The 12,980-nt window shown below is 38.4% G+C and overlaps 1 long non-coding RNA gene across 1 annotated transcript in view; it reads right to left on the bottom strand.

Annotated features, from left to right (window-relative positions):
• LOC140598384 (uncharacterized) overlaps positions 1 to 12,681 on the bottom strand; it is a 386,651-nt gene extending 373,970 nt beyond the window's left edge. The window contains exon 1 of the long non-coding RNA XR_012000783.1: positions 12,292 to 12,681. This is a non-coding gene — a long non-coding RNA (uncharacterized lncRNA). The remainder of the gene's footprint in view (positions 1 to 12,291) is intronic.
• Positions 12,682 to 12,980: the final 299 nt, after the last annotated feature.

Here is a 12,980-nt window from a genome sequence, read left to right as displayed (position 1 = left end):
AGCAGAAGACTTCGAGGTGACTTCCTACTGGGGCATTCCATGAGCCATTTCTTAAACACTGGACCATCCATCAAGGTAAAGGGGATGAAATTGATTAATATTCTGATTAGCCATGATTTTCCTCCTAACCTGTCCAAGTGGGATTCAAAAGATGGTGGTATTGCTAGAATCATGGGGGTACACTTCTGTCTTTGAAAAATGCCAACCTTTTCTATCTCAAAAATTTAAAAATCTCAAAAAATTTAGCATTTCCTGAGTACTTTTTGGAATAAAGTCAAAGCACACTGATTTCCCTGCCTTTCTGTCACTGTGACGTCACAGGTGAGCAGATCACCAAATAGTATCAAGATAGCAGAGCTCATGAATTACTGGTACTTTTCAATAAGATCCCTCAGCTGTTTTTAATGCCTATACTGAAGCAATGGATGAGAACGATCTTGTTTGGTTAGTTCTATTTGTTTGAGGTTTGATTCTCATGAAAATAAAATAAGTGGGAAAATCCTCAGGTGCATGTACTAAAACAAGAGTATTCAAAGTCATGATTTTGGACATAGCAACCCTACATATGGTGACTCCAAAAACTGCCTACCTTTTCATCTGAGCACTTTTGATAATTTTGAAAATATGTCACGACATTTTCAATTTCTACCTTGTAATATTTTTCAGGAACAAGATAATATTCCCATGAGAATTTGTATGACTAGTAGGGGTATTTTTATTTTCATCAGTAGCAAAAGGAGCATTTTCCAAGGAAAGAAGGGTGATGTATTCTTTATAACTGACACACACAGCAACACTTTTGTGAGGACCGAAGGAAAAATGCAGCATTTTGGCTGGAAAAAATTACATTTTTTTGCCTACGAATATCTACTTTTAAATATCTGGGAAAATAACAAGTAAAGCCAAGCTGCAGAGGTCTTTTCATTCTTAATAAACTTAAAAAAAAAAAAGGAAGAAGAGAAACTCTACATGATTTTTTTTCACCAGCAACATTTGTGGTATCAGCTTTTTTTTTTTTTTTTTAAGGATCCAGCTGTGGAAGTCTGATCATTTTGGAGGAAGCCTAGCACAGTACTTTGCATGCACTGTATGAGTATGATCTGGAAGTCATTTCAGGAAGTCTGTAAAATCCTCACCAAGAAAGTTTGCTTCCACCCTATTCAAAAGCCCATACCCAAAAGATTAAAAATGACAAACTAATACAATGGATTTTAATAAAATCTTTCTCAATGGATTTCAAAGCATTCATTAGCTCATTCAATCCACACAATTTGCTTAAGCCAATAACTTTCTAATCTTGGAGGGAAATGCCCTTCTCATTCCTCCCAGCACCAGGGCTTCCTCTTTGCTTCCTCGTCAGCAATCAGTGGGTCTTGGCAGAACCAGGGCTTACTGGGGAGCCAGCTGGCTCCTTTAGCTCTTCATATGCTCTGGGGCTTATCCAGGCTAATGGAGTATTGCAGTTCATTATGCACCTTCCTCCTCTACCCCCTGTGAGGAAGCTCCAGTGTATACCAGGTTTGGTGCAGGAAGCATCATTGCCACTGAAGCTGCCAAAAAGAACTGCCAATATCCTATGGAGGAGCTAAGGGATATCAATATTTGTAAGAAAATGTGTCCTGACCCCAGAAGAAGGCTAGAAGGCATTCCAAGGATGCAGGACAATCAGTATCAGCTACTCACTCTACCTTGCTCTACATTTGTAGGTAAGCAGAAACCAGCTATTAATCTCTCCTTATGTGCCAAACATGTTAAGCTCTTTACACATATTAGCTTATTTAGATCTGAACACAAACTTAAAAAATTGGTACTATAACTGTCCCTATTTTTTAGATGAGGAAACAGAAACAGGGATTTCATAGGAAAAAAATAATTTGCCTGTAATCACAGGGCATGTAAAAGAGCCAGCATTCCAAGCTGGAGTCTCAAGAATAAGCCCCACTTCTTACCTGCTATTCAGTACAACCTTTAAGGAAGGAGAGCTGTCCTTCAATTCAAAGACAAAGGCGAAAGCCAGTTAAGGAGGATTTTGTTTTGCAAGGAAAGGAGAATAGCAAAGAACAGAGGAGGGAAAATAGCAAGCATCTTAAATGATCGACATAAGCTTCCAAATATGGCACAAGTGCATCAAAGCATAAACTAAAAAATCATAAGGACATCCTTATGGTAATAAGGGTCATCTCTTAGGACATCTCTTTTTTTAATAAATATTTATTTCTAGAGAAGAAAAAAATAAAAGCATTCAAAAACTCTCTTTCAGAAAAAAAGATCATAAAAAGACAAACTTTTTTCAAAAATCTAAAGCACAATCAATCACAGTCCATGCCATTCCATAAGAAGTGAGGCCACTGCTTTAGAACCTTCACTAACAAAAGAAACAATGCCTAGAGTACTGAGTGCTCACATGTGAAGTTTGAGTTTGATACGATTTGAAAAGCTTGAGTAATAAACTCCTGAAAAATGGGGTTTGGTAATGAGCAAGCCTTTAACTGTATAGACATGTTGCCAGGTACCACTTTAATAAACTATTACAAATGATCGATGCAAAGGTGTTTCCAACAGCTGTTTATGCAATGTGGCTGGAAGAATTCTTCCATAAAGAAGCTGTTAGTGGGAAAATTGGCTATGCATGGTTGTGATGTCAAATCCATACATAACAAACTTTTTCCTGTCAATCAACAATCTTGCCATAAATTAATCCATTTATAACAAGCCTTTTTGAATTGACAGTTTCGATGTGAATAATAAAAAGGACTCTTTAAGGAAAGTGAACTCAGAATGGCTTTTTGCAACTCTTTAACACATGCAGAGAAGTGGCAAAGCCTTGTGACTTTTAATTTATACTGAAAAAGGTTGGCAACAGTTCCAAACACCAAAGTAGCTTTCCAAAAGCAGCTGAAGACAACAAAACCAGGGAGAACTGTCAGGTTTGGCTTAAAGAGGATGAGCAGGACCCGCTCATATCTAATGATAAAAGCAAATGCTGGTGAATTTCCCTTGACTGTCCTGGACATAAAGACCCCATGTAGATGTAGTTTTGTAAACATACTCTTGTTCGCCTTCTGGTCAATGAGCGGTTGTCACATGAGACCTTCACGCAGGTGAATGTGCCTTGTGGGGTGACTAGCATCACAGTAGGACCTTTAGGCAGACGCTTAGACCCTGCTATCAGATTCTACTGTTCAGGCTCTCCACCTTGCCTTTCACCCATGTTGTTACTCAAGCTCAGCTATCTCTGGTTTCTGATGTGGTTTCCCAACAAGTTCAATTCACAGAAATCACAGAGTTATAAAGAAAGCCTACAAGACAGCAGGTGTGCGCTTCCGTGTCCTGGGGTAAAACCATACCTGAGGCAAGAATTGTGTTCTTAAAGGCAACTAGAGATGGGATGCCATAATCTCTTCAGGGATCCTTGATCCAACCTTTTTAACTGATAAATTTTACCTTCACATGGTACGATAGCCCCTATTATCATCACTAGAGACAAAGAGAAGTTGGCTATTTTTCATGCCTAACTTCAACATACTTCTTCTGGCTAAATAACATTTATTTCAGGAATTAGGGATTTCTTTCTCCAAAATTCTCTGCCTATAACATTCCTGCTGTTTCCCATCCTCTCTTCACTTCCCTATTTAATCAATCTGGTAAAAAAGTAAATATGAATAAATTTTAACCAGCTATGGAAAAAAATTTTAACACACCAATCAAATTCTTGCAATGTATTGGGAGCTTTATAGTTTGTTCTCCTGCACTGAATGAGAATCTCACTTTAGATTCTTTACAATTGATCTTTCTAAATTTGCCCTTGTAAAGAGAAGACCCATTCTGGATCCTAACCAATGAATTTTTCTTCAAAGATTCCCTGCCCTGCCCCTCTCTGTTAAAGAAGGTTATTCTGAAATTCCTCTATTCTTATCCTCCCCCATTGGCATGCTTGCTGAATTGCCCATCTGCTTCTAGTTGATTGTGCCCCTCTGCCTAGCAGAACTTTCCAGCCAGATTCACCAGTGACTATGTCTATTTGTTTCCCAGGTGCCTACTCTTTTCACTGACTTGTACCCTCTTTACCTCTCTCGTTTCTCCATTTTGTCAAGAGCATATAGAACTCTAAATTTGATCTCCAAAACTCTTTTAATACATAGCATTCCAACTCCAAGTTCACTCAACTAGGCCTCAATGATCTTTAGAGCACATGTTCTCAATTCCACCATCAGAGTTGTTGATGAAAATAACCAGGCCTGATCATAGCATAGAGTCTAAAAGATTTCAGGAATTTTAAGATGGAGTTGTAAAACAGTGCACTTTGAAAGACAGTGAAAATCATTCTAGATGCATTCCTTTTCTCCTTTGGTCTATCATGATGTGTTTTATACTGCGTAGCCTCTCATGTGTTTGTTCAGAGAATGAATGAAGGGACAAGGAAATATAAGTTTCTTTGGTCCAATGTAAACTACTTCTCATAGGCAAGAAAACTACATTCCCAAACCTCACTGCATATAGATTTAAATGCAAATTTACTCAGATTAAGTTTCAGTATAGTATAGACAAAGATTTCCATTTAAATATTTCTATGTACACTAAGGAATTCTTCTAAGGATCTTCATCAATATTCTCATCTTTTAACACAACTATACATGACACCAGAGTGCTACCAAATGCTTGTATAGTCTAAAAGACACTTGCAGCCCTACCATTCAAAGCAGATAAAGCAAAGCTGTATTTATTTTTAAGCAATGCAGTTGTCCAAAATGCAGGGAGTATTTTACGTACTTAATGTTGAGGATGTAAAAGCATGTTCATGCACAATATTTCAGTTATTTTTCTGAGGTTATCACCTAAACAAGTAGATTGGTGTCAACCTGCTTGAAGCTAACTCTAACCATTCTTCCTTCTTTCTTTTAGTATTTACTGAGCTCTTATCATGTCTAAGCAAAACCAGGTGTCCCTAGGTATAGTAACTCCACCTAGACTAATGGTAGCATAAAAGTGAAATAGCAAGTTACCAGCAAGATTTCTCTTGCCTTCCTTCACAAATATTTATTGAGGGCCAGGCACTGTTCTAAGTATCAAGGTTCCATCAGTGTCAAAACACCAAAGACAGGCAAAAACCCCCATCCATGATAGGGGCAGACAGATGTGAATAATCCCTCGAAATTTTTTTTTTTTTAAAAAGATTTTATTTATTTATTCATGACAGACACAGAGAGAGGCAGAGACAGAGGCAGAGGGAGAAGCAGGCTCCCTGTAGGGAGCCCAATGTGGAACTCAATCCCAGAATCCTGGGATCACAACTTGAGCCAAAGGCAGATGCTTAACCACTGAGCCACACAGGTGCCTCCCCGCTCCAAATTCTTTATTTCAATATTTTATTTTACTCACTCTGAACTAATTCAGGTAAAGGAAGAGATGGAGAAAAAGACAAAGAAAATACGACTAAAGAGAAACCTAAGCCAGAAATTAGGAAGAAGGGCCTGAGTTATGTTAAGATCAGAGGTTTCTTTAGTCCCCTACTTTCTATCTTTCCTGCCATCTTTGATTTTAGACACTTCATTACCACCCAGCCATGAGCATAATCTCTGTAGGAAGGCTAACAATACAAAACAAACTAAGTTTACCAACTACAGATACTGTTAAAAAGGAGACAGCAGGCCCAAAATGGAGTTCTTGTGCTAAACCCCAGAACCAAAAACCAAGACTGAATACACAACTCAACTGCATTTTCTACCTCCAAGGAAGGCAACCTTTAACAAGTTGACATAAAATTACCTGGTCAGCACTTGTGAAATAATCTGCCAGTAGATGCCTCTATTCCCTTTAGGAAGGGACCTTGCTGGAAACAATGCACTCTTTGTTAATCTTTCCTTTCTCCAATCCCTTTCTGTTTCTAAAAACCTTTCCTTTTCTACAGTTTGGTGGAACTCCTCTACACTTACTAGGTGGGATGCTGCCCAATTCATGAATCTTTGAATAAAGCCAATTAGATCTTCAAATTTACTCAGTTGAATTATTGTTATTTAACAATATCTAAGACTTCCTCCAAATCCCTACAAAATGGAGAGCTTGTTGCCTAGATGGATAGATCAATTGTTATCCTTAAAAATCCATGTATAATGAAGAATAACAACTGTAATCCTAGGTAATTACACAGCTCCCCTGCTCCCAAGTTTCCCTTCAGCATTACCACCAGCTCTTCACCAGGGGCAAGTGTCTCCTTTGCCTGCCTGCATTGTTTCTTCATTTCACATGCCCTATTCAATTAAATGAGGAAGGACTAGTAAAATCTGACACCAAATTTCCTGAACTTATTATTACTAGAGAACAATGCTTTTCCCAAAGAAGACATTTAGAGAAAACTGATAAGAGCCAAAAGCTTAGGTGGACATTTTTGCTTTGGCTCTATATTTTTAAATTAGGAGCACTGCAAATGGAGATCTTAGGATAAAGTTACTGTAAATAAGATCTTTGTCTCTAAATGAAACTAGTTCCTCAAAACTCCTTTTTCTTTTTGACTTGAACTGTTCAGCCCCACTTTCAGTGAAATTCAATCACATTCATTAGCATTTCTAAAGATGTAAGCTACTCAAAACAGCTGCATTGTCTTTCCTTTTCAACTAAAATGCAGCTTTTCCTTCTAAAGGGAGAAATCTCCCTTTAGTTACCCGATTCTCTCTGCTTGGCACTCATAATTTTCAATGGCGGAGCCAACCCCCACGAAACAGGAAGTGCAATCCCATTTGATCTCACTTGAAAGAAATTGTAAATAGTAAGGACGGAAACAGTGGCTCAAAGAAAAAGAAAAAAAAAACTGTGGAAGCAAAAAAAAAAAAAAAAAAGCAAATGAGATGACAAAGTAATAATCATTTAAATGAACTAACTCTTTGTTCCTGGAACTAAAAATCCCATTATGGGAGTCTTTAAAATATTCCCCATAGGAAGCCGGCTGCAGTTGGTCAGTCTTCCTTTTCTTTGATTGGTTATTTCAGCAATAGAGAAGGAAACATTTTATCTTTTTAATGTCTTAGGTCTATACACAGGGCATTCCATACACGTCAAATCATAAAATTACCTTTTATTTTTTTAAAAGGTGAGTATTGATGGGATTATCAGGAGAGACAGGAAAGAGACAAAGGTTTACTAATCTTTTTTCACTTAGAAAACCATCTTTTGTGGTGCTCAGTAAAAAATTAAGGCTGTAATTTCATTTGTAACCTCAATTTTGTACAGTTAAAGCCTAGAGAGTATGCTACTTTTGATAAAAGAAGATAGTGTAGTAACCCATCTTGAGAAGGGCAAGCCCTGAGCTGTGTTTCAGACAAGGTTTGCCATGATCTACAGATGTTTAGTTGTTCCCCTTTGTGACAGTGCCATCAGGTAGGTTAGAGGGCTTCACAGGGCCATGGGCTGGAGTATCCATCGGTTTCAAATCTTAACCCAGTGAACTAAGCAGGTTCATAGACCAGGAAGATAATGGAAATGGTAGAAATGTGGAAATTAGTCATTTGTAGTCATATCTGAACAAAACAAAAAACAATGCAAAAATGAGTCAATCTTCTGTTTCCAGTAGATATCAAATTGAATTAAAACACTTTAATTTATTAAAAAAAAAAAAAAAAGCTGACCATAAGAACTTTTGAAGATGAAGCAGCTCATTAGTGGAATCTAATAGCAGCTGAGTCTGATGCTATGTAGAGCAGCAATAGAGGCAGTCAGGGGCTCTTGCTACTAATGGACTTTTTTTTTTAATGTTTCACATGTGATTTGCTCAAATTACTGCACTTGTGAAATGAATAAATCCCTAAACAGGTGTGTCAGAGCCACTTTCTATGTTTAAACTTCACAAACCAATTCCCTTCATAGAAACTACTGCTGACCAGGACGGAGTAAGTCTCTAATAAAGAAGGAAATCTGAATCTGAGACTACAAATAATAATCAGACCTATTCTAAAATTTGTGAAATGTAAATCCTCCCTAAAGGAATTTCTGACTCCATGCTTATGGGGCCCAGTGAGTCAGAAATGTCAAACTACAAGTGACAAGTACTTGCAGAAGTGCTTCTTCAGAGACTGTCAGTCCCTGCAAAGATAGGTTAGTTAACTCTCCAGCATTCCTGCAATGAAACTGAAAATTGTGGGTAGTTATCGACATATTACAGGGAAATGATTGGACAGTATCTTTTTTTTTTAAGATTTTATTTATTTATTCGTGAGAAATACAGAGTAAGAGAGAGAGGCAGAGACACATGCAGAAGGAGAAGCAGGCTCCATGCAGGCAGCCTGAAGTGGGACTAGATCCCGGATCTCCAGGATCACAACCTGGGCTGAAGGCAGCACTAAACCACTGAGCCACCCGGGCTGCCCTGGACAGTATCTTTATAAAGAAACTTGTAAGATCCGCTAGAGAAGCACTGGCAAATCTGTGATGTCTGTTGTTCTATCAGGCACTCTTCCAGTTGGGGAAAAACAATACATTTCCTTGTGTAGTCAGCCCAAAGAGAACAAATACGTGACCCTATAATTCATGGAGGAGCATGTAGACTCCCAGTGAAAGCTACTCCAGCCAACCTTTCTTAGGTGTGGCCATCATAAATACAGAGATCCAACCTGAAAATGCATCATCTTAGAAGATTATACTCATTCTGTACCAAACTTTGCCAGGTTAATCCTACTCTTCAAGATTCTCTCATTTCTAAACCCATTCTCCTGACATATTTGCCTAGTATGAGTGGCTCCTCATACTCACTGTTGGTATGTTTTAAAAAAAAGAGAGAGACACCAGGGCTCAAAAGCACTGATGGAATAGAAGAACAGATTGTGAACATGCATCTTCATCCTGAAGATATACATAACAACAAGAACAGCTGTCACTGAGTTCTCCCTTTGCGCCGGGAACAATAATAAACATATATACTTTATGTATATCAATCTCCTCAAATGCTACAACAACCCTATGAGGCTGACCATAAGAAAAAGTGGTACTTTTTTTTATGAGCCAATAGAACTTTCAGCAATGATGAAAATGTTCTAAAATTTTGCACTGTCCACGATGGTAGCCACTAATTACAGGTGGCCATTGAGCACTTGAAATCTGGACAGCATGACTGAAGAATGGAATTTTTAACTTTATTTAACTTTATTTACTTTTTATTTTTATTTTTTTTTATTTATTTATGATAGTCACACACACAGAGAGAGAGAGGCAGAGACATAGGCAGAGGGAGAAGCATGCTCCATGCACCGGGAGCCTGACGTGGGATTCGATCCCGAGTCTCCAGGATCGTGCCCTGGACCAAAGGCAGGCGCCAAACCGCTGCGCCACCCAGGGATCCCTAACTTTATTTAACTTTAATTTAAACTTTAATTTAAATAACTGCAAATGGCTAGTGGCTACCATATTGCACAGCTCATCTCTAGAGTAGAAAGCATGATGCCTATTAAACTGAAGTTATCTAGTTTACTTATTCAACCAATATTTTTTGAGAGCCTACTATATACCAGACTCAGTATTACACCTTATATGTAATTTGTTCACTGAATAAAATAGACATTAGTTTCTGTCCAAAGGGAAGAATGAGATAAAAGAGCCAGAGGGGTTAGAAGAAAACAGGAGAATGTGGCACCATGGAAACTCCGAGAGAAGTTCCTCAAGAGGGACTGGGCCTTGCTCTAGTGTGTAAGCAGCTGCTAAAAAGACAAGATGAAAACAGAAAAATATGATCCAGATCTGTCATTACCAAGAAACTATATGCCTCATCAAGAGTAGTTTCAGTGAATTAAAGGGATCTGAAGCCATATTAGAATGTGTTGGAGCTACAAGTAGGAGGTAAGAAAAATCAAGAAAATAGTCAACATTCAAGAAGCATTGCTAAAAAGGAGAGTGGAAAAAAGAAGAAGACACCAGAAGGTAAATGTATGGTCCAGGCATCATGCCTGCTGAGTTTTGTAGGCCAAGCATAATAATCTAACAAAGAAGGACAAATTGATAAAACAGGGAAGGGCGAGAGGTAACCATGTTCTTGAGAACTCAGAAAGGGTAGAAAGATCCAGACAGCCACAAAGGGGCTGGTCTTGGCTGAAAGGAGGGACACTTTCCCAGGTAAGAGGAGAAAGAAGATGGGTCTAAGTAAGGGTAGGTTTTGCAGATCTGTTCTTAACCCAGTTGAGCCAATTGGCCCTGAAGCCTATGAAAGCAGAGTTGCGTTCAAAGAAAGGTCAGCCAAGCATCAAACATAATTGAAAAGCAGTTAAATATTTTTTTGCGGTCTCTGGAGAAATCCCCAAAGGAAATGCATTAAGAACAAACAAATAAAAAAAACAAACCTCCAAAAACTTCCTCACCTCCAGGCCTCTTTCTGTCTCTGCCTTTAGGGCACCTACCACTACCTTTTCCCGCCACTCCAGAGCCTTGAAAATCTCTTTCTGGCCCTGGCTCTAAAATTTTATGATTCTATAAATGATAAACCTGATACTTAAAACTCCACCTTTTCATTTGTGAGAGGTCGAGCAAGCCCAGGGAAATTCTGAAGGTTATGAGACTTTTTTTTTAATAAAGTGACTAAAGATGCCATATCATAATGTATGTAAAAAAAACTCACGTGGAAAACTCCAAAATTGCAAGGGAAGTAGTATGGGGAGGAAGCTTTTGGAGAAAGAGGAGGAGGAGGACCACAGAAAAGCAGGAGAATCAAGAATCGGGGCCAGCACTGCCAAGCCCCGAGGAGAAATTAGACTAGGACATGGAGGCATAACATCTGTTCTTCTGTTCCAAGCAGCTTTTGTTTCCAAATTCACCTCCTCTCCCTTCCTCGCCTCAGCCAAGCCCTATTTCCCTTTTCTTTGAACAAAGTGATTAAAAAAAAAATTAAAAAGGCAGAAAACTCACCAAACGGTGGATATCACTCTTACACCATATCCCAAATAAGATGAGTGCACTTAGGCATGTCGGATGATAATAATATAACCAGGGATTTCTAACTTTTTTTTTTTTTTAATTCAAGGAGAAGAGAAGGAAGGAGGTAGAGTAACTTACCTCTTAAGCTGTTTGTTTGAAAATAATATGCAGAAAGGGGAAAACAATCCTCAACTAACAACTGCCTTCCTTGCCATCTGCTTAATCTAAACATTAGCATATCACATATCTGGGTGAACTCAAATTGCACTGGAAACCGAGTGCTCTGTTCCACTTTTTCAGACCCTTAATGGGGGAGTCGAGTGAGAATTCTCTGTGGGATTATATGGGCTTTATGGGCTTCCAACATATGCATTTAGGGCCACGTTTTCAGTCCAGCCTTAACTCATCATACTAGGACTGGAGGCAAAATTGTGCCTGGCTTAATTAGCACAAGTACTAATCAAGTACTAATGAAATTTGCCCACAAGCAGTTCTTCAGACTAGGGCACAAGTAGTGCACACAATTTCCGTATATATCACTTAGCATGTCAGCACAAAAGGAGAGGAGCCCTGAACAATTCCTCCCTAAAATTGGCTTCAGGCAAACCACAGGCAAACATCATCTCTACCCAGAAGTAATACATTAGTCTCATCAGTGTAAACTCTGTAAATCCTAAATCTGCAAACTGCATCCCAATTTGCCACATTAGGTTGCAAATTTATAAAAATATAGAGAATGTTATCAATGAAGACACTTCGTTCTCACCGATTTATGAGCTATTTAAGACCTGAATTTGGAAATGAGCATGATCTGTAATGTACCTTAAAATATATAGGCGGTCTTTCGAGCTAAAATATCAGTTCTTAAGAGGTGTCAGTAATGTTGGAAAACAGCCCCATTTGTTTAAACTCAGAATAATGACAAAAGGAGGCCCAATTTTCTCTCTTCTCTCAGTGATATACCCTTAGTCTTCCTACAGGGTTTTAAATCTGCTATTAAGATCTGTCCAAGCATAGGAGCTTATTTACAACACAAATATTAATTACACAAAGGAAGATGCCTTCAATCTATCAATTAAATCATACTAATCGGAGATGCAGTAAGCACACTGAAATAAGTATTTACATAATCAAGCTTCACACATAAACACATTTTTGCTCTGGATATCTCACGGTACTCTGCCAAAAATAAAATTCTTGGTCACCCCATTTTGGGGGACAAAAGAGAAACAGTGATTAATTCTCAGAACAAGTTCTGGTTAAAAAGCCAGGCAGAAAATTGAGGACTCCAGGAGGACAGAATGCTACTACCATCTCTTCTGCCCTGCAAACTACACTCCTTCCTTAGAGGGCTGTTACATTTTTCCCAGGAAAGGATTTCACGTTGAAGAAGCGGCAACTTACCCACTTAAATAGGTGCAAGGACCAGATGACCGGTTGCTCTCTTTATGGACTATCGACAAACGTCACTTAAAAAAAATGATGATCATTGGTGAGTGCTCAAAACCAGCCAGTTCACACAATGCCTTCATAAAATGAAATTCAGGAAAGCAAAAAGAAAGTAATCCAGAATGAAGGTAACTTGGATGCGACCTGTCACCTGTGGTCCCATGCAGTGAAAGCCTCCCACACAGCTGCCCGACTTGAGGACAACAGATTAATTTTGACATTGACTTCTCTTGTCCTTTCAAAGATGCTGTTGTCTGGGTATTACATTATATTCATTTTTCCATCTCTAAACAGATCTAACTTATCCCTATAGAACAGTGGAAGAGGGAAAAAGAATTTCTTGTCATTAGTGAGTTTTCTTTTTCTTGATTAAATAAAGGTTTGTGAACTATAAAGAGTGTGCAAATTTAACATGCTGTAAAACAACAAGAAAAATTCATGTGGACCGCAGACGTTAACAACATTCAAGCCTGACATTCTTCAAAGGAACCAAGGGCCCCATCTGCTGATGTTTAAATGTACTACAGTAGCAAATGGATTAAAAGGAGCATATGAAAAAAAAAGCATTTCTTGAACTAAAATGCAAATAAGGAGCCTGAAGCTGCAGAATCTGAGGAGCAGAAGGGACCTGTAAAAATCAGAGA

Source organism: Vulpes vulpes, chromosome 3, assembly GCF_048418805.1.
Source record: "Vulpes vulpes isolate BD-2025 chromosome 3, VulVul3, whole genome shotgun sequence".
Taxonomy (NCBI): Eukaryota; Metazoa; Chordata; class Mammalia; order Carnivora; family Canidae; genus Vulpes; species Vulpes vulpes.
This window is presented reverse-complemented; position numbering and strand designations above follow the sequence as displayed.